This window comes from Dermacentor variabilis, chromosome 5, assembly GCF_050947875.1.
Source record: "Dermacentor variabilis isolate Ectoservices chromosome 5, ASM5094787v1, whole genome shotgun sequence".
Taxonomy (NCBI): Eukaryota; Metazoa; Arthropoda; class Arachnida; order Ixodida; family Ixodidae; genus Dermacentor; species Dermacentor variabilis.
The window spans coordinates 15,284,725-15,307,672 of record NC_134572.1 but is presented as its reverse complement, the minus strand read 5'-3'; the positions used below and the strand labels follow the sequence as shown (position 1 = coordinate 15,307,672).

The window sequence follows — 22,948 nt, the reverse complement described above, 5'->3', positions numbered from 1 at the left end:
CCCTGGTTATTCTTGGCCTGGTGAAGTCGACTTCATTCTATGCTATAGGGAGATAGAGAGTCTGTTTATTGAAGAATGAAGTGGTCCGCTGAATTCTCTGCCATGATCAGCGGCGGCGGCGGCTCAGTCGCTTATGAAGTTCTGCTGCGAAAAAGAAGTGACGGTTTCGAGTCCCGGTCGCTCTTGCCAAATCCATATGAAGGAGGAATCCATATGAAAGAGGATGGGGAAACGGCGCCGCGGTAGCTCAATTGGTAGAGCATCGCACGTGAAATGCGAAGGTTGTGGGATCGTTCCCACCTGCGGCAAGTTGTTTTTTCATTCACTTTCATTTCCATTAATGTATCGTTTCTTTATTTCATTTATTAAGCACAGGTACTTTCCCCTATGTTGTCCTTAGTGCCAGTGTTTGTTGGCTTCTTGGGATAAGTCTTGAATACAATAATACACACACCGCGTAGATATAAATGCCAACCGTGTATATCCAACAGGGCGTGCGTGCTTGTTGCACGATACACGGGCGTTACTGCATTTCGCCACCGTCGAGATGCAGGCGGGACCACCAAAAATGAGATTGTTTCTTTTGCTCAAACAAGGAGTGGTATGCATAGTTCTTCAGGAACGAATAGATTGGAACGTTGAAAATCTCTCATAAAGCTACCGTGCTTTTTAAAATGTAACTCTTGAAAAATACTTCAAAACACAGTCCCATGGACGCACACAACGTCTGCACATTAGTACAATCGGCCGTGTCTCAAAATAATGCGCCGTTCATTTTCAGTTGGTACTCAAAAACTAAGCACGGTTGTCTAACGGGTCTACAAATAATCATCTGTTGCAGTATAGCGTTCCCACAGCCTTATAACGTCGTAGGACATATAAGCGCGAACTCCTTAGCTTGTCTGTTACCGTGCCGTGTTGAACGTCTGGTTCACATAAACTACAGTCACAACGTCGTAAAAATTTACTCTCTATGTTGTCGTCACAAACGTCGGCGATTAGCACTTCGCTTACTGATGCCACTCTAGCAGATGCCTTCGGCGACAAAGTGCGCGCTACAGAACTTTATTGTCGTCGACACAGGCTTGTTGATCCGAAGCTTCATCATCCGCTTCTGTTTAGAAACGCGTCCTTCGTAAAGGAATGATGACCTATTCCATCCTTTGGCTCTCGATTGGTGAACTGATACACGCCACATATCCTGTTGTTTTTACATTTATTTATGGCTTAGACACAAGCTGTCAACGCAGCAGGAACGCGCCTACGTATGCGGATAATCTTTGAAGCATTTCTCTCACTGGCCGCTCCGCGGCGCGATCGTCTGTGTGCATTGCGAATAGCCGAAGCAGGGCGCCTGAGAATTACCACTACGTAGGGTAAATAAACGCCACTTCAGGAATATGGTGTGTCGCCGCATTGCTCAATTGCTTTTCGCAATACCGTGGACAGTCATCCTGAGACGAGTTCTGCTGAGATTTCTTTTTGTTTCTCTGTTTCTTTCACTCTTTCTTTGTTTCCCTTATTTCCTCTCTCTTTGCGTAGGGCAGCGAACCTAACGTACTCCTGCTTGATTAAAAAAAAATAGCATGAAATTACGGGGTCTTACGTGTCAAAACCACGATTTGATTATAAGGCACGTCGTAATGGGGGGCTCCGGAACAACTTGGACCGCCTGGAGTTCTTTAAAGTGCACCACTAAGTACAGGTGTGTTTTCCCATTTCGCCTACATCCAAGTGCGTTCTAATTGATTTCCCTTCGTTTTTTTGTTTTTTGTTTTCTCGTTATCTCTCTCGAAGTTGCGCCCACGTCTGCTTCGACCACTTTGTGACTCAGCAAAATGAGCATCGGCGCATAGCAACAGCTCTGTACAGACGAAGCTGCCTGCCCGCCGGTGCCTTGCGAGAGCAAGCGCCGGTACAGCATGATTGGCCGTGACAGCCAGCGAGCACGCTATGGGAGCCAAACAACCGAACTGTGAAACGACAGCGCGTCTGCTACATTTTGATTCCGAGCACTTGCCACGCATTTCGCGCTCAAAAAAGATTTAAAAAAAAACGAGAAAAGAAGAATCACTAGACCGGTGCAGCAGGCCAATGTGCACGTGCTAACTGCCCGTAGCCAAAAATGTGGATAATGTACCAAGAATTAACTTTGGTCAGGATCAGGAGATCTGGCTCGAGGACAAAAGGAGAGTTTCTGTGAAGGAATAAGTCATATGAGCAGGCAACCGATGAACCAATTTGAATAAAATTTGTTGCAGTCGCAAAAACAAACATTTTCGCTTAGGCTGCCAACCACATCACAAAAACTGACGGAAACTGTGCATCAAATTAAAAGCACGAACTCTTCCTTTGCATGGCTGAACTTTGGACTTTCTTTTTTTTACTCAGTTACTTTGGACTTTGCTTCTTTGTTGTTTTGTTACTTTTGTACCACGAGTGTCCTTTTTGTTTGTATCGGAACTTTCTCGAATATTGTCGATGGTTCTTTTTGCTGTCTGTTGTCACCGAACCTTGTGTAATCTGATTTCATGTATGCGTGACGCGAATGGTGTAGAATTTCAGTAACACTTCATTTGGGCCTAGTTGGTACATAATTCTGAACTAAACGTAACAGCGCAAACACCTTAGACGAGCCACAAAAAGAAAGAAAGTATGTGTCGAGGTCTTTTTTTGTGGCTCGTCTTAGGTGTTTGCGCTGTTACGTTTAGTTCAGAATGGTGTAGAACTTTCTGGAAGACATGCGGGTCCCAGCGATTACACTGGAACATTCGATGACTGATGTATAAAAGCCGACACGCTTGACCCGCTGATCATATTTTCGACGATCGCCGACTGTGTTCGCCACTGTCGTCCTTCTTTGAGTGTAACTTGCTTTTGACGGCACAAGTTCGCCCAATAAAACGCTAGTTTCATCATTCACAGTTATGCAGCCTAGTTCGCCGTCACTACCACGTGACAATCTAATGTTTTCGCATTCTCACACGTAAGCATTCTTAAGTTTTCCTGCCGAATATTTTTTCAAGTTGTTATTTATTGCAACACACTGGGGTGGCATAATGGTGGTAGCGCCATGCCCCGCTGAGAACGAGGTCGCAAGTAGAATGCAAAACGCTCGTGTAGTTATATATATTTAGGCACATGGTTAAAGCGCACCCGATGATCAAAAAAAATTTGGGGCGTCTGTCGTAGTCCAGGCGCATAATAGTTGCATAAAAATAGCACTTCGCCTTACGATAGTTCTGTAAACAATTCAAGCTGTGCTTTATTGTCACCCGTATAACTGAATGCGCGCACCGATTCGTCATTCCGCTCAACACTGCGTCCTTGAGTTTGGTTAAGTTTATTGCTCTCAAATTCGATGTTTTATAATTGGTCACTCGCTAACTAAAGCCGCGCTTCCATTACAGCCGAGGTATAATTTCTGATGAGAGGCACTATTGAAGGCCTGCGTGTTTGAAGGGGCCGCACATAAATGTATAGCGAATAATATATGCGATATGTTTGCAGACAATTATTTTTTATTTTATTTTCTTTATACTACGTGATAAGAGCTGTCCAAAATGTTAACACAGAGGGAACGTGCATGCCTCTGTGATGGTGTTGGCTTTGGCGAGAGAAGCTATTCGATGATTTATTCCTGTCCTTGCTACTCGTATACCAGCCAGGCGCATCGCCGACATTTATAACACTCTTGCGGGGATTTAGTTCGCATCTGGCAGCTTTAATTATACGACCTCGAAAGCTATGGCACATCCCACGGTCAACGTTTACAAAAAGAGCTATCCGTGGTTCCTGTCCTGCAAACGAATCAATCCGTTCTTTCTTTTTTTTTTGTGAACACCAGTGACCCACATGCGTTCCCGCATTTCTTACCTGCTCTGTATATTAGAGAATTACGAGTCTTATGACTCACCACCGCGCTTCGAAACGTACAAAGATCGGAAGCGAGCAAATGCTGTCGTAGTCCGCAGAGTGACAGGCTTAAATAAGTAACATTGGTTGCTTACCACGCAAGAGCAAGAATTGTAGAAAGAGACGAGAACAAGAAGTGTGATTATATTAGATGCAGAAAAAATTGAAAGGTAGGCTTCTTTAGGGACGGCCATCCCGAATGTGTTACTGAGGCAATAATACTGAAGAAGAAAAAAGTCAGTGATCAAAAATTTATGAAGAGCAATTTAACCCTGGTTGCTATTCAAGAATGCGTGTAGCCTGCTTTGGGAGGTGGTTATTTGGGGCACCATGTGGCATTACGTGTTATACGTGGCGTTCCCTTTACCACCATGTCTTACACGTGCGCGGGAACAAACCGCTGCTCCGAGCGAGTGCGCTTCCTCAAAGAACACAGCTCGGAACTCCGTGCAGCGTCTGCGACCGTCTCTGGTTGCCGTTGTTGTATGCGTCTTTATTCCCATTTCTGCCCTTAAATGGCTGCGGCGAATTGGCTTGGGAAGTGGCGGGGGTGAGAAGGTGAGGGAAGTAGTGATAGGGGAGACTTAATTGTCGACGCAGCGTTTCAAACAACGGCGTCTGCGTCTTCGACTATACAGGTTCCTTGATACTTCGCTGCGCGCGTTCGAAAAAGGATTTCCCGCTCACCGCTGCACTGTTCTTGCTCAAATTTTGCAGAACGATCGCACTTTTGCACAGTTAATTGCCTGGTTTTCAAGAAAAACGTGCAAATTCGCCTACGCTTACGGGGATGCGAGCTGCTGCCGCGACGGCGCAAGCGTAAACTTGTTTCGCCGCCTGCCGTCAGCTGCAAAAAGCAGAGCTTCAGCGAGGGCTGTCGCGTGTTGCTCGCTCCTGGAACCATAGAGTTTCCTACCTGAGACACTGCAGATGACGGCAGGTGGCAGAACAAGTTTACGCTTGCGCCGTCGCGGCAGCAGCTCGCAACCCCGTAAGCGCAGGCGAATTTGCTTTTGTTTCTTGAAAACCAGGCAATTAACTGTGCCAATGTGCGATCGTTCTGCAAAATTTGAGCAAGAACAGTGCAGCGTTGAGTGGGAAATCTTTTTTTCGAACGCGCGCAGCGAAATATTCCTGGACCCTGTACTCCTTTCCCTGCATAGCAGTCAACGCTGTGATAGCTTAGAGAGACTTTTTGCACTGGCTTCGTTCGCTCTTGGCTATAGTTCGACATTTTAACGCGACAGCGTTAAGGAGCTCGCGTCGCAGAAAAGCCGGTGTCGTCGGTGTCGGCGTCGGCGGCGTTGGCCGTGAGCGATAAATCCCAGCAGGCACTTCATGAATAAAAAACAACTTGCAAGATGGGCTGGGTGGGAATCGAACCAGGGTCTCCGGAGTGTGAGACGGAGACGTAACCACTGAGCCACGAGTTTTTTTCTTTATTGCCCGATTTTCAGTACACAACTATTGACAAGAGGAAACAATCACCGAAACAAAAAACAAAATACAACATACTTTTGCTGTGGGGCACGTATTCAACCAGTATCGTACTGGCTGAGTCTAATCAAAATTCGCGCAAATTAACCAACGGCTCTACTCTTGGGAGCCACTCAGGTGGTTCCTCTGTCGCCTTATGAAGAGCGACAAACCAGTGCATCTGTTCCCTGTGCTGAGCCACGAGTTCGATGCTTCAAAGCGGTACAAAAGCGCGTCTAGTGAACGCGGTGTTGCCTTAGAAACGAGCTGTTTCTAAGGCTCAGGCGTGCGTCGCTTGCTCAGGCGCACATTTCGTTGTCGCGCCGAACGCTGCGTTGCTCGACGCTCACCGCGTCCGATGCGGGGCGCGTAGTCGCTGCGCCGTAGCCCATTGTCTTACACCCCTTGGCGGGTCGACGGGAACGCTGTCGCGTTCCACTCTTGAAGGCGAAGCTTAAGCGTCCTCCAATTTTTTGACCGCAATTGCACGCACTGTTCTCATACAGTCTCAGCTTTAACCCTTACAAACAAACGCATTGTGGTATTAGGTTGCTAATGCTGTTGCTAATGCGTTGTTTTAGATGATTTTTTTTATTTTTAGTTGTTCTTTTCGGGTTTTCTGTTTGCAGCCCGTCGCGAGGAGCCTCACGTGCATGCTCGCGCGAGCGAACGCTGTCGGCGCGCCGCGAAGCGTGGACGGAAGGCGCGGAGCGATGATTTTCCTTGAACGAAATTCTTGCATAGCTTCCACAGCGTTGACTGCTACGTGTGGAACGAAGTATGTAAGCCCCGAGTCTCAGAGACGCTGGGTGTCACGAGGGGAGAATGTGAGAACACTACCCTTACCGTAGGAACCACCGAATAGTGGTATACCATGTTACCACGCTGTTTTTACCGCAGTGTCAGGCTGAGCTGTCTTCGGAAACGGCTCACCAAAACGGTTAGACACTCACAAGGAATGACGGTTACTTTCCAAGGGACCTTAAACTCAACATGCACTAGACACAATAACAAGACGCGAGCACGTAAATGTGAAGCCGTATGTAAAAGGTAATAACAATAAACCACCCTATTCAAATGTCCACCAACAACTGTGAGTATACAACAACACTTTCCAGCACGTATTTCTCTGTTAAAATAAGACGCACACACAATGTAAATGTTGGAATGCACAATATATATATCGAATGCACATGTTGGAATGTATGTGAAGGAAGCTTTCATGAAGCGGTTACCTAATTAAACGCTGTGGAACTAAACACAATTTGTAAAATTGCCTTTATTATTATTATTATTATTATTATTATTATTATTATTATTATTATTAGTAGTAGTAGTAGTAGTGGTATTGTTGTTGTTGCTGTTGTTACTTTAATTTCACCTCAAGTACACTAGTCAGGAAAAAGAAACTATGAGAAATAAGATCTCAACATGCACTACACACACAAATATGTCACAAGCACATAAAAGGCGCCAGTGTTCGAGCATTAGAAACGGGCAGTAGTTAATTTCGTGGGACAGACATGCATAACGCGGGGAAGTGGGAGTGCGTACAAGTTGTTTCATGTTTACATATATAGGTACGCCCGTGAGCAAAAGTATACAGACCACAGGGTCACCGGGAAAAGCTAAATTTCATTGTAATTAAGATGCATAAAGTGAAATTGACGAGTTCACTGGCAAATTCTCAATGCCAAGTTTGGACTGCAGTTCTCAATTTGAGTTGTATTCACAGGCAGAAGAAAAAAAAATGGTTATATCGCGCAATTCCTGGTCCGTACACTTTTGCTCACGGGTGTACATGCAGCATACATATTTAGACACAAATAAGACCGCAAGGGACAGCCTTTATTTTAGTCATATGCAACGTGTAATCTCATGCAAAAAAAGAAAAATAATGAGTCTGAACCGCTAAATATACTGCGCTTTTCTATTAAGACGAGGTATATGTGCGCTTTAAGGATACTTAATATGCAAAGCCAACGCTATAGTAACATGTATTATGTCGCAATGTATTGTTTTACTACGCAGAACAACCGATGCGCTCACTAGCACTATTTCTTAGCCAGCCGGAGCATCCATTGGTGGGTGGTGGTGGTGAACACATTTATTCAACAGAGATGGTGAAGCTCGTGGGCTGCACTAAACTAGGTGCAGTCCTTAGTCCTGGACGTCATTGGTCGAAGTCACCGCTCGAGCCCGTTGGACCAAAGCTCGTTGTTACTCTAGTCCGGAGCTGCTGAGCAGGGTCGCCTTCCAGTCCTCTCGAGTTGGGTGGGAAATAGGGGATAGCTTGGGATTCTGTTGGCAGGCCCAGACCATGTGATATATATCTGCCAAATCACCACCGCGCTGGCATTGTCCGTTGATTTTTGGATCGAAATGTTTAACTATAGCTGGGCAGAGCAACGTATTAGTTTGGAGGCGCCGTATATGGCGCGTTCTTCTGCTTTGGATAGGCCTTTCGCCGGAGGGGGATACACCCGGCGCTGCTCGCAGAAGTAATCTCCGATTGCACTGAACCGTAGTAGAGGGGTAGGACATTCTAGCTGTTTAGGACAACAAGGATGTTCCCAGGGAATGAGTGCGCGGGCCGCTGCATGTGCAGCCTCATTACCTCGGAAGCCCTGATGGCCTGGAGTCCAAATGATTCGTTTTGGTGCAGGATCTCGGTCCCTGATGCAGAGTTTGAGAATTTTGTTGGCTAGCGGAGAGATTTCCCCTGCCAAGTACCTTTCACAGGCCCTTCGAGAGTCTGTAAGTATGCATTGCGATGTAGGGTCTGTAGCCGCCAAGGCGATAGCGACCTCATCTGCTTGGTTTGGATTCGCGGCTCTAAATGAGAGTCCATCCAGTTGGGAATTCCCCTATGTATAACCGCCGCCGTGTAATATCCCCTGGGCGATGGGCCGGCCACATCAACATAGTAAACCCCAGAAAGGGAGCCAAGCTGCCTTTCGTGCGCTTTGGCACGCGCCTGTTTTCTTCGTTCATGTGTTTCCTTCGTCATAATAGGAGGGAGGGGGGGGGGCACCCAGAGTTTGGTGCGCCAAAGCTCTGGAATGTGCTCTGTGCGTTTCAGGTTCGCAATTCTGTTGAATGCATAGGCGGTCGAGCAGGCGACAACCCGGGATGGTCTGCGTAAGCCACGTGTATTGATTCGTCAGGTGTGCTTCCCTTTGCTCCTGAATAGAGTTAAGGACCCCCAAGGCAGAGAGTTTCTGATTGGAAATTCCAGCGAAGCCGAGTTCGAGACACGCAGGTCGCCGCGCCCGCGTTTGATGCAGGTGCGCTGGCGGCATAGAAGGCCTCGTCATCAGCCGTGTCACGTACGCACTACCGTATCAAGTCAAGCGCAAAAGCGAGACAGAGCGCATGGACACTCTTATAAGAACGGCGTACAAAACGGCCTTACAGCTACCGTCAAGCACAAGCACAAAGAAATTACTAGCGCTAGGCGTATACAACACCTTTTTGGAGCTAGCAAGTGCTACGCTCATAGCGCAGAGGGAGCGCCTCAACAAGGCTCAACAGGGAAGACACCTTCTTCAACGGCTAGGGTACCCGCTGACACCTCAGTACTGCAATGAAGAAACACAACTCTTGCCTAACCACATTAGAGAGAACATTGTAGTAGACCCTATCCCCAAGAACATGCACACCACCCACAATCAAGAGAGAAGAGCAGCGCGTGCCCGCATGTTGCACAAACGCTGTTTCAGAGACCCGGATACGTACTACACGCACGCTAGCCCGTATCCCTCGTCGCCACGTTGCAGGCCCAAATACACACTCGCCGTTGTCGATCAGGGGAACCTGGTAGCCTCAGCCTCCATCCGCGCGACATGCAGCGCAGCAGCAGAAGCAGCAGCAATCGCTCTCGCACTTCGCGACGCCGAGAGCAAGGGAAGGTCCGCCCGCGTCCTCACGGACTCACAAGCGGCTTGTCGTTTATACATGAATGGAACACTCCCTATACAAGCCATTCGAATCCTGGGTCGCACACTAGAATGGACCCACGGTATCGTCTGGTGCCCCGGGCACGAAGGCCTGCGGGGCAACGAAGAGGTGGACTGCGCAGCTCGAGGTCTCACTAGCCGAGCGGCAGACCACACCGTTCTTCAGCCCCCGACAGACCGACGAGCGACCCACGAGTTATTAACGACAGGTCAACAAATACTACAGGACCAACGGCTCGGAAGAACGCAATACGCTCCCCCACACAAAGCTCTCAATAAACTGGAATATGAGGCAATAAACAAAGAATATGAGGCTGCATGTGCGTGACCGTTTGAACATCACCGACAGACGTTCTCTCGCAATGAATAGAGTGCCTGGACCGTATTCATGGCCTGGCAAGCAGAGGCGTGCCGTCAGTGCCCTTCGCGATTATTTAGTGGACGCTAGAGAGAGAGAGATAAAACAAGAAGAAGAATTGCAGGGAGGTCAACCAGACGAGCGTCCGGTTTGCTGCCCTACGCTGGGGGAAGGGAAAGGGAAAATAGAAAGCGGGAATCTTATTGATTACCTATAAGTGAGATTACGTGTTTCATCTTTTCTAGAATCCTTTTAAAGGGCTGATTTCGCGGCCGTGTTGTTCGTATACAGGGTGTTTTTCTTTAGCTGCACCAAATTTTTTAAAGATTGCCTATGGCAGATAGCACAATTCTGACCCTTGATCTAACCAATTCTAACCAGTTCCGAGATGATAATATTCAAAGGGTCTGACGAAATGCATTGGCGTTCGAGTTACTTTTTTAAGAAACCACTGTTTTATTCATTGAAGCACAAAAGTAACTGGGACACCCATGCATTTGGACTGGCACTTTGAAAATTAATTTGACAATTGTAACAGCGCTGACACATGCATTCGCAATGTAACAAGGACGAGACACAAAATTAATACCGCGGAACTGGTGCTAAAAAAATTAAATTATGGGGTTTCACGTGCCCAAAGCCACTTTCTGATTATGAGGCACGCCGTAGTGAAGGACTCCGGAAATTTCGACCACCTGGGGTTCTTTAACGTGCACCTAAATCTAAGTACACGGGTGTTTTCACATTTCGCCTGCATCAAACTGCGGCCGCCGTGGCCGGGATTCGATCCCGCGACCTCGTGCTCAGCAGCCCAACACACTGAACAACCATGGCGGCGGGTAAGAACTGGTGCTGTTTAAGAAATTTGTTTCAAGTGGATACGCCATGCGAACTCTTCGGCTATAATTCGTAGATTGAAATATGTGGTGTAAAGTAATTATTTAAAAGTTAATTATGATAATTACATCAATTATTCATTTGAATATTTTGATTTCTCGTCGAAGTAATGATCGCCTCATAGAGTAATTTAGATCAAGGGTTAGAATTGTGCTATCTGCCATAGGCAATATTTAAGAAATTTGATCCAGCTAAACAACAACATCAACAACAAAAAACTGTATATGTATACATGAAATAGATGAAACAGCGTGCGGACTTTTTCACTCCTGTTTGATGAGTGATCAGTCTGTGCTGGTATCCGTATAGAGACATTCTTTGTATGGTTGTGGTCATGCGTGCATAGGGCTTGTTAATATTTTACTCTTGCTTTTCCTTTTTCTTGCTGCTGTCTTTTTTTTCTTGCTGCATCTAGAACAACAATAACGATGACGACACTAACAACTAGAGGTGTGAAGTTGAGTACGTGCGCTGAAACAACAGAACAATATCTGAACTTAGCGCTTGGTAATTTGTCTCGCTTATATTATATCCCGGTACTTTTAATTGTCCCTATTGAACATTTGAAATATGTGTTCGTCAGAATGTAGTATCAGCACAGGAGCGCAATGGCTCGTTATTCATCCTGCAGGGGCTGCTTGAACGAAGCATGCTACTCGCGGGTAACATTAAGTGACAGTAAATTGCCTCAAAGTAAGTTTTATAGTGACGAAGGTAAGAACGCTTCGTGCCAGTGCCATTACTCTACAACTTGTACCGCACGCCACCATAACTGAGCTGAATTTCACTTAAGGCATGTGGATCAGTTATGCTAGCGCATGCCTGTTAAGTTCACATATGACAGGTGCGACACGAACAGCTGGGCTTACTACATTTTTTGAGTAACGGTCACTTTGCAACTACAAGAGAACAAGTGAAGGGCACAGGATGCGGCTCGGATATATAAGCCAAGCCTCAGTGATAAGACACTGCCATAGTGCATGAGTAGTAAATTGCAGTGATACCTGACACTGCAGAGCGCAACAGTAAAAATTTCGTACCATTTATTATGTTATCTTTCGCAAATGCAGTTTGGCTTTTGTTGAGCAATGAAGCACAACTGCCCTAGGTCGTTAACAGAGGTTAACGGTAACTGCAGTTCGCCCGTGTATACCTACAGGACAGTACAGTCAGCGCGAAGATTTCATCTTTCGGTAAACTTACCCTCGCTCGAATTCTTCGTGCAAGCCACCACAGGTGTCCTTTAATTTGCGCAATTGGCAGCGGAAGCAATAGAAACATCGCATTCGTCGAACTCCGTAAATACGCCTCATGCTTTTGTGTGAAAGTGTATACGTTGCACACGTGGTACACGAAGAACGCAGAAAACGAATCGTATCTAATGCGCCATGCATCGCCGTTTCGCGCGCTTCACCTTGAAACATGGAACGCCCTGAATGGCGATAGGAGCCCATTGCCTCTCCTCTCTCACCCGCTGTGCATTATTTTTGTCGGTTTCACATGTATTGTTTTATGAGAACAATCAGTTACGAGGGGCCTCAGTCGAGAAGACCAAAACAATAAATGTGGGCCATCACTTAAGCGGGGGTTTTCCTGCTGGGAAAGCCTGTTGGGGCTCAAGCCCCCCCAGGGCCCCCGGCTCCGATGTCTTGCCGTGCTAACAAATGAAAGTACACGCAAGCATAGTGCGCATGTGCGGCACAGCGCGCCGCGGTACACCGAAACAATGCGATGCGATGCGGTCGCTGCGAACGGAACAGGCGAGACGTGAGTTCGCCGTTGGTGGTCGTAGGTGTCGTGGTGTGTTGCGTGACTGTGACGCGCCCTGTGTGTATCATTGCAGTCTCGTCATTCCCATATGGAGTAATATGCTAGGCGTGCCGCCAGGCAAATCTTTGCAGGAATAACTTATGACCCTCTGTCTATCCATGTCTTTACGGCCGTTGGTCAATTAACTGTTGCATCTATATTGAGTCGTGTTGCTCCAAAAAAAAAAAAAGGGTTTAAATTACGTGTAGTGATAGAATGAAAAATGTCGATCGGTCGATAATGATTTTCGAGGTTTCCTATAATTGCGATATTTTAAAATCTAATGACACGACATCTTGAAAGCTCGGAGTTTGGTAGCAATAAATGTGAATACCAGTACGTGAAGTAGGTCCAATTTATGTTTAGAGCTTATTGCACATGTGTCTTTAATTTGCCTTTCCTGTGGTCTTTCTTGTACACGTCTTTTTCAATTCTCAGACACAACGCCTCTACATCATGCATGCGTGGTCGTTGTTAAAATGAACTATTGTTATTCAGTGCTACGTCGTCAGGCGGGCCTTTACTTTGTGAGAATTTTCACGGAAACGTTACAGGAACGACGGTGATGGCATGTGGTGCTTATGAGACGAAGTTACTTTCTGTGCAAGCGGGGCAACTTGAAAAAATTGAATAAGCAAGGTTAGTCCGCGCTTGAGGACCGGTAATTTGTTTGTGCATTACATATCGCGTGACATATGTCCCCCACTAGCTTTAAGGAAAAAAAAAACCGCCGTGGTTGCTCAGTGGTTATGGTGTTGGGCTGCTGAGCACGAGGTCGCGGGATCGAATCCCGGCCTCGGCGGCCGCATTTCAATGGGGGCGAAAACACCCGTGTACTTAGGTTTAGGTGCACGTTAAAGAAGCCCAGCTGGTCGAAATTTCCGGAGTACCCCACTATGGCGTGCCTCATAATCAGAAACTGGTTTTGGCAGGTAAAACCCCATAATTAAAAAAAAAAGTTTCAGGCAATAAAGTTATTCAGAAAACGTGAAAGCTTGCGTCCGCTGACAAGGCGTATCACTCGGGGTTTAATATGTAACGCGCAAGTGTTTTCATGCGGTACAAAGCAGACCGTTCTTTCCGCAGAGCGAAGAAAACAAAAACAAGAAATTTCGCACCTATCAGGCCTGCTGGTGTCTTCGCGCAGGGTGTTCTAGGCCTCATGTTTTTTTTTTCTATTGTTTTGCTTTTGCATGCTTCCGTTGGGCGGTGCACTCGGCATTAGGTCAGTTGTCTTTGCCTACAAAACTGCGAGTCTTTGAAAGATTTAACAAGGCGCGCGTTTTGCCTGTAGTTGAGTGCGCACCCAGTAGCGAAGAGTAATTAGGATGCTGTAAACATGGGCACTGCTCACTCCTAGCTGTACGTATCTATTTCATAAAGCATTTAAACATAGAAAATGCGAAATATGTTGGAAAAATACCGAGTATAGGTTAAGCAGGGGGAAACACTAAATGGAACCAGAAATTTTTACTGTCACAACATTTGGACGATATTTAAACCATGCCGCTCAACCAAAATGCGTTTCCATATAAGCAGCCGTGTTGGAACGTTGCATCTCCTTATAGGTTAGAAAAATCTAGGGCGCAATGTTGCTGCGCTTCTTTCTGTTCCTTTCCCTCCCTCCCTCCTCTCTCTCTCTCTCTCTCTCTCTCTCTCTCTATATATATATATATATATATATATATATATATATATATATATATATATATATATATATATATATATATATATATATATATATATATATATTCTTTTTGCATGTTCGTCCCCACGCGAGATTCATGCTCCATGAGGCTAGATTTAGCGCGGCACTCATAATGGCAACGTTATGTTATGTACTCTCTTGGGGTTATGCCGACACGCATTATGAGAAATTCAATGGCTAACGAAAAGAAAAGCAGACAGACCACCCGCTTGTTTGCTATGTTAAACTTCTGCAGTGGTTTGCTTGCTAAAAAAGCCGCAATTTCGCCGGAAAGGCGAAGCACCGATTGCGAAAGCAAACTAGTGGACAGCTATACGAAGTAAGGATAGCTGTTTTATCGGCCGTATAAGCTCGCAAACATAGTCATACTAGCTAAATTAACAAGCATGGTGTCATGCGCACACACATGAACACATCTCACGGGATGACCGCGGAAACTCGCTTTCAAAGCGCTGAAGTGAGGAAGCCGTCAGCAGCAGCGAGCGAATTGACCTTCGTGCTGCGTCTCGCTTCAACGTGAACTGAGCCGCGAGAACACTGAGCGGTGGCGAACTCTGTCCCCGTCGCAGATGGCTTTCAAGATTCAGCGTCCCGGGCCTGTTGGCTTTTTATGGCGGTTCGCGCCGTGGCCGCTCAGTGGCTATGGTGTCGGTCTGCTAAGCACGAGGTTGCGCTATCGAATACCGGCCGCGGCGGCCGCATTTCGATGGGGGCAAAATGCGAAAACACCCGTGTACTTAGATTTAGGTGCACGTTAAAGAACTCCCGGTGGTACAAATTGCTGGAGTCCCCGCTACGGCGTGCCTCATTGTGGTTTCGGCACATAAAACCCCATGATCTGTTTTATTTATATGGCGGCGATCAACAAAAATTCAGCCCCTCGGTCTTCCTTCATCTCGTTCCCTAGTTTGAACAACATCCAACACACGCATTCATTTTGCTGCACGCATTCCCCTATATATATCTATATGTATACGAGCTCGAAGGCTACTGTACCAGCTGGGCAAGATGCCTGCGCAGCTTTGTGGTTCTGAGAGAGAATGCCGCCGCCGCAGGCGTCCGACAGTATGTTGATGACGCTCTCGGGATGGATGATTTGGTCGGCCAAGGTCTCGTTGCTTTTTGAGCAATTACAAAATGGCAGGGACGCGCAATACCTTGACGGCCAGGGCTGTACACTCGGTTGTTGCTTTCTCGCTCTTGGAAATTTAGCACGTGCCTATACAAAGTGTATCGACGACATATTTCATTTTATTTGAAGGCGAAAGCCTCAGATCTGTATGTTTCAAGGTCGCGTTGTCAGGTACAGAAAATAGGAGCCGTCGTGCTCGCCCGTTCGTCATCGTCTTCTTCCACATCGATGCCGCTAATCATGCCGAAAAAGACGAAGGTAATTAATATAGAGTTAATTACGGCACTCGAACCCACGACCTTCGGGGGGAGCCGAACCACTTTTGTCGTTAATTAAGGCGAAGTAGATTAGGGCACACTTAATTAGGGTAGCTTTAATTAAAGTACTCGAACCCACGGCTTTTATGGTGAAAACATCAAGTAATTTGATGGATGTCTCTTGAGCGCGCAGGCTTTCGCCTTCTTTGGTGTATGCTAAAGTGGCGTGTAAATTTTTTCTCTTCGTTCAACTCTCTTTTTGTTGCTGTCGCTCTGGCTCCTTGTCAGCAAATGAAAATTCGCGGCACGCAGAATGCTGCCAGAACCGCCCGTTCTATTTCCTATGAAGTGAGCGCATACTCTTGTGAGGCTTGGTTGAACAGAAAGACTCTCCGTGTGCTATTAGTCGATAGTTGACGTTGTCTACACCAAGATGGCGCCCAGGGTTCGAATATAACCACCGTAAGCGGAGAAAATGGCATTACGATTTATGACGAATTGACAGCGCTATAGCTATTCTCGGCTCGGACTATAGTCAGTAGGGCTTCATGATATAAGAATAGCACAATAGACGTGGCGAGAAAGAAAGGACAGTGCGTCAGCCCTTTCTTTATTGTTCCGCCCCCTTGTGGTCTTATATCACGCTTGTGTTGATTTTCCGGCGACGTTCACTGATTTATATTGGACCTCAGGGGATTGCTGTTTGCATTTACAATACCGCTGATCACGAGAAAATGAAATATTCTACTTTATCTGCTCCACAAGGTCGTGTAGAGAGGTGTTATTGAAAGAAAGCGGTGTCTCGGAGAGTTGCTTTCATTTTCAAGTTTTCAACTTTATTTGATGAGTGTGAAAACCCCACTCACCTGTCTCATATTCTCCCGGCGGTTCGCTGTGCGGAGCACGTGAATCCGCGTTAGACCAGCTCCAATTTGACTGTTCGTTCACTTAATTCTTTTGGGGTGAGAAGCTCAAAAAGCCTGAGCCGCTAACCGCGATCGCGCCAGGTTAATATTCCGTCATATTGTCCAATTCACCATATTGTCAACTTTGATTGACCCATAGAGCTGCTACGGTCTCCATGATTGTCTCTGATCGCCGCAATTGCAGAATTTGACAATAAGGCAAAATTTTGAGAGTGTCCTGGGCCGTTACGAAATGTAGCAATTTTATTCTGATTCTGTTCCTTCCCGCGCTATTCCGCGCTGCGCTCTGACCATTGACGTATATTGACCTTCACGTTCAGCCGGTCGAGGTTAATACGGAAGGAACAAAATTGGGCGAGAGGAATCGCAACATTGTACCCGCCCAGCATGGCATCCGCAGCCGGCGCGTCATGGGATGACACATGCCCCCGCACCAAATCACGTGAAGCAAACTAAAGAAGTGATCAAGCGCCCTCCAGCACCCTCTTTTGGTACAGCGCGCTAAATGAGGCGAAATTGTTTGTGTCATCACAATTTTTTGTCTGTTTTAATAGGTGAGCGTATTTTTCCTTTTCGTGCCTGAGCCTATTGTCCCTTGTTCGTGCTCTGCTAACGTCATCACCGTGATCAGATGGCCGTGAACGGAGGGGGATAAGAAAGCTATAGAATTGAGCAAAAATGATCCTTAATGATCCTTACATTATATACTGACCCTGATTTTCTACGGGGTGGCCATTAGCTGCAAACGTGCTATTCGCAATGGCGGCCTAATATGATAAATTAGAAAGTTACTTAGAAAATCAAAGTAATACGGCTAAATGATGCATCAGGAATGTTTCTTTTGACAGCTGCTTTTGTGAACCGTGGCCAGGAGAAAATATACCAGTGTGCCTCTAATTGTTTATCTTTAATGATTAGAAACCGTCACCGCCGAAACATCCCGGTATACTTAAGATGACTTTGAACGCGCGAGTGTCGCCGTTTTGAAAGAGCCATGCGTGATGATTATGCTATTTTGTGCGCTTGAGCCGTTAAAAAAATGTCTACTTGCCACTGAAGGATGATGTCCAAATGAAACACGTTTGCGTGCTTGGCATGCTCACTGTTAATTCGCCACTATTTTGCACGACGCTTCCGCATATGTCAGTTCGCACATGTTCGACAGATGGTTAGCGACGTCTCCGATTGTCTCGGAAGTATCTGATGTTGCACTGATGGATGTCGAATGCGCGGCATTCGATATTGCGTGAAGAGTCCGGTTCTGAAGGCCAAAGGTGATGTGGGATCTTGCGGACATGTTGGGTGAACGTAGCGTAGAGACCGCGTGCTTCCTGTCACGAGTGCAAGGCGCCGTTCTCAAGGCCAAGGTCACGCCACACGTCATCGGTGCCGGGTGGAAGCCTCGCTCTAAGGGCCCTCAAACAGCCGTTGCTTGTTCGACGAAGCCTTGTCCTTGTGCCGCTTGAATGCGGCTGTTAGGAATACTAATGCTGACGCTCGTCACATTAGTCATCTCCAGCGATACTTGTGAGAAGGAAGAATTAGCATAACGAACGTTGTTAGTGCATTCTACTGGAGCGTTTCATTTGTGCACCGCCGTATAGGTTTTTGATGTGCTTCATCATATGACTTAGAAGGCGCACTGTTTCGTACATGCGTACAGAGTTATTTGTGTGGATATCAACGTCCGCTTAAGATGTACATACGCGTGCAAAGGAGACTTTCCCTTGACATCTAGTAATAAAGGTAGCAGAGTCTGGGGAGAGGATGTTTTCACGAAGATGGGCTTGTTGCCGAATTCGACGATCACATCGATGATTTTCTTTCGTTTTTTCCCTCTTTTTTTATTTCTGACTGGCTTTCGCGCTCCATAGATGTCGATCTATTCTTTCCTGTTGAAGGTCGTACTAGCTTACACTGAAGGTCATACACACGATGAAAAATATAGGAGAGTTTACACGTATGACATCAGCCTTGTGCTGCTGCCGGTTGCTTTTGCTTTCATATGTTAAAACTCGTGCAATGGATTAAATAGCTGGGAATTTAACATTTATTGACGTTATCGTCAGTTATCAATTTGTAGGCTGCGTTCAGAAGCAACCGATCGAAATGTTGCTGTCAAGCTAAAGATAGGCTTGGTCCTTGGGGTAAGAGCAGTGAAGCTGGATCTGGCGCATCTAAAAGTTGTCATGTTCCATTTTATGGTATGGACAGTCTTGAAATACCAATTTTCTTCAAAAAAATTCATGTTTTCTTTTTAAATCGACGTTTTGTTAAGCCCGAGACACATGGTGGCGATATTGAGTGCCATCCGTCGTGCAACCATTCGCATCGGCAGCCGGGCTCAACAGGTTCTCAACAGAACCCGTCGCATGCGGCGTCGAGTCGCACGCCGCGCATGCGACCAACTTGCTGAACATTATTAGAGAGATTTAGTTTAGGCGAAGCAAGCGGCTTGCGTGCGCAAGAACTAGGGGCGACAGTACTGCACATGCGCAGATCCAGACGTAGGGGTCCGCGCATGCGTAGTACCATCGCCACTAGTTCTTGCGCACGCAAGCCGCTTGCGTCCCCGAAACTAAAACTCTATTAGAGAGTTTATCCGCGTCTCCCATCAGAAGCATTGCAGAAACTGCAGCGCTTCCCTTTCTACTAACGTGCGAGTCCAGAGGGGACATAAAACTGCAGAGAGGAGGGAGAGGAAGAGGCAGTTCTTATACAAGGGGGGAGGGGGGAGATGACGTGAGAAGGCAAGGAAACCCTATTACACTGCTACTACGACAGCGGTTGCGGGGAAACTGGATGAGCTTAAGCTCAAGGTACGGTAGAGTACGTTGCTGCTATTTCTGAAAATAAACACCATGCAAATATGATAAGTGGTCAAAATACGCAGGGCGTGCAGAAGCAGAGACGCGTTAATTAAAGCACACCCCAGGGTCCAAGCGACACTACGGAAGCGGTCGACGGTCAAATCAACATTTCTGTGCCCGCCACGGTAGCTTTGTAGCTATGGCATTGCTAGAAGTCGCGGATTTGATCCCAACCGCAGCAGCCGCATTTAGACGGGGGCGAAATAGAAAACGCATGTGCACCAAAGAACGTTAAAGAACATTAGGCTGTCAAAATTATTCCGAAGTCCGCCACTATGGCGTGCCTCATAATCCAATTATGGTCTTGGCCCGCTCCCATGTGTAGGGTAGCAAACCGGTTGAGCTAAACTGGTTAACCTCCCTGCCTTTCCTTCTCCACTTTTTCCTTCCTTCCTTCCTTGGCACGTACAGCCCCGTAATCCAATTCAAGTGTAATACTTCTGCCACGGTGAGATCTGCCCTGAGAGGCGATGACAATGCTCGACCCTCACAGAGGTTATAAAGTATGTCGCACAACAATGCCTCAAGCAAACACCTTTCCCTGTGTGTTCTACGTATTACGCAGACAAACAGCAGTGGTGCATGCAAAGTAATGTTTAACATCAACTCACCACTCTTGTGTTAGACTAAACGTTGAAGAAAGTAAGCTTTCGCCATCAACATCACCGCTAATTGTCGTCAATCAAAGCAACCAGCACGGAAACCTTTGCTTACAGTCGATTGTCATAGTGCGTGGGACCTGCATAATTTTTTTATCCAACCTCACACACTCATCTACCTTTTGCAGAAAGAGCCGGACCTCTACCTTGTGACGTTCAAAAGTTATAGCCTAATCTGTGGCGTACACTGAACTTGGTGAAACCAAAATCTGCTAAGTTGCACAATTTTTTACTTTTACTTAATTAATAAGTAAGTTAAGTATTATCTCATATCTATAACATGCGGTAGTAAATGTAATATTTTCCGACAATTTGTTAACTTTTCGCTAAAGCTCACATTAGGGGGCGCTTCAATTAGCTGATTTGGCAAGAGACATGAGATGCATCTGCGTTCCAGAAGTGCTGAGATTCAAGGCGGATGGAAGCACTTGCCGGCCAGCAGATGGAGTAACCAAGAGTCGCTTAGAGTATTGGTGGTAACTGTACAACCTAGAGACATAAGCTTTAAGGTGGAAAGAACGGATCAAGCAGAGATAGGCAAAGCGTTAGACACCGATAGATGTAGTAAAAGCTGATCAAATCAAGCAAGACTAGCTGACTGTCACCGCCCGCCTCAAGGGAACACCAATAAAATTCAAAAGAATAATTGGCAAAGGGCAAGAAAAGAAAAAGCATTTGCCTGAGCCTGCCAATCTTAAAGTTTGGCCCCTTTGATGCAACCTAAATATTCTTTTTTCAAAACTTTAGACGCATAAAGAGTATTAAATGGTATTTCTGACAAGGTACATCAATGCCGTAATTTCATCTCCTAAAATAAATATATCTGGCTTTATTTGGCTTTTTCGCCCACAATTCGGTTTGTATATTTCTGTCCGTTTACGGAGGAGAGTTTATGGAGAGTTTATGGGCCACTAGGTGCGTGCTGGCTGTTGTCTTGCCGACCAGGCAACGCGGGCCACTGGATGTGTGTGCCGGAACTTGCTGCTGGCTGCACTCTGGCCTGGTAGACATCCTTGGCCAGTGCAGGCCTACGTGTCACTGGGTATGTGCCCGAACAGACAACTTCGGCACTGCATATGTGGCAGTGGCATGCGCACATTCTTGGCCAAGTCCCCGTAATGAATATACGACACAAGGCGTATAAGGCCTTAAATATATAAAAGCCATAATGGAACATCTCATAATGCAACATTACCCAATGGCCCTCAGTCCCCAGCAGCTGCGGAACGCCTGAACAAACCGGCGGTCAGATTTGTAACGCAGCGCAGCAGAGTGTGCTAAGAATATCTGGACCCGGACAGGCCGCCAATGGAAACTGACCCTTGCAACGTTTAACACCCGAACCCTCTCGAGTGAAGCTAGCCCAGCAGGACTCTTTGAGGAACTATCAGGCATTGTTTGGAATATCATTGGCCTTAGTGAGGCTAGAAGAACTGGTGGGGCTTATACAGTGCTGACAAATAGCCACATCCTCTGCTATAGAGGACTACCAGATAAGAAGCAGTTCGGAGTAGGATTCCTAATCCATAAGAAAATAGCGGGAACCATTGACGAATTCTAAAGCATTAATCAGAGGGTTGCAGTAGTCGTAATAAAGCTGAATAGGAGGTATAGAATAAAAGTAGTACAAACCTACGCTCCAACTTCCAGTCACGATAATGAAGAAATAGAACAGTTTTATGAAGATGTTGAATTAGTTATACGAAAATTGCAAACTACGTTTACTGTAGTCATGGGCGACTTCAATGCAAAAGTGAGGAAAAAGCAGGCTCGTGAAAAAGCAATTGGCAGCTACAGCGTGGATTCTAGGAACACTCGAGGAGAGATGATGTTAGAATTTTGGGAAAGGGATAAGCTGCGAATAATGAACACCTTCTTCAGGAAGCGTTGGTACAAAAAGTGGACCTGGAAACGCCCTAATGGTGAAACATGAAATGAAATGGATTTCGTATTTTCTGCCAATCCCAGCATAGTGCAGGATGTAGAAGTATTAGATAGGGTAAAGTGCAGTGATCATAGGTTAGTTAGGGCTAGGATTCACCTGAATTTGAAGAGAGAAAGAGTAAAATTGGTCAGGAAGAAACAGGCTAACCTTGACGCAGTAAGGGTAAAAGCAGACCATTTCAAGTTGGCACTCGCAAACACATATGCATCCTTAGAACAAAGTGATGAAGATTACATAAAGGCAATGAATGAAACCGTAACTAGCCTGGCTCCAGAAGCACCAATTGAAGTGGGAGGCTCTCTCAAGTAACAAAGGACCTAATAAAGAAACGACAAAGAATGAAAGAGTCCAACTCAAGAACTGTGAAAACTAATCAACAAGGAGGAAATTAGGGATATCCGAAATTATAACGTTTGAAAGACTAAGGAAGCAGTAAATAATGGACGCAGCCTGAAATCAGTGAAGAGGAAACTTGACATCGGACAAACCAAGATGTAGGCACTGAAAGATAAGCAGGGTAATACCGTCAGCAATCTCGAAGATATAGTAAAAGCAACGGAAGTATTCTATACTGACCTGTACAGTACCCAAAGCAGCCACGATACCTCCATTCGAAGTAGTAATGAACAGGTTACAAAAGCTCCTTCTATATCCAGCGATGAAGTTAAAAGGACCTTAAGACATGAAACGGGGAAAAGCGGCAGGAAAGATGGGCTACCAGTAGATTTAATCAAAGATGGAGGAGAAATTATTGCTTGAAAAACTAGCGACCCTTTATACGAACTGTCTATCGACTTCAAGGGTCCCAGAGAACTGGAAGAATGCCAACATTATACTATTCCCCAAAAAGGGAGACGTTAAAGAATTGAAAAATTATAGGCCGATTAGCTTACTTCCAGTATTATATTAACTATTCACCGAGATAATCTCCAATAGAATAAAGGCAACACTAGACTCTATAGTAAACCAAGCGAACAGGCAGGTTTCAGGAAAGGATACTCTACAATGGATCACGTGCATGTCATCAATCAGGTAAA

The 22,948-nt window shown here is 46.0% G+C and overlaps 1 protein-coding gene and 1 non-coding gene across 2 annotated transcripts in view; both read left to right on the top strand.

The window, feature by feature from the left end:
- LOC142582286 (ATP-binding cassette sub-family G member 1-like) overlaps positions 1-22,948 on the top strand; it is a 64,014-nt gene that overhangs the window by 5,669 nt on the left and 35,397 nt on the right. The gene's annotated exons all lie outside the window — the stretch shown is intronic.
- Positions 237-308, top strand: TRNAS-UGA (transfer RNA serine (anticodon UGA)). The gene has a single exon. It is a non-coding gene; the product is annotated as a tRNA-Ser (tRNA).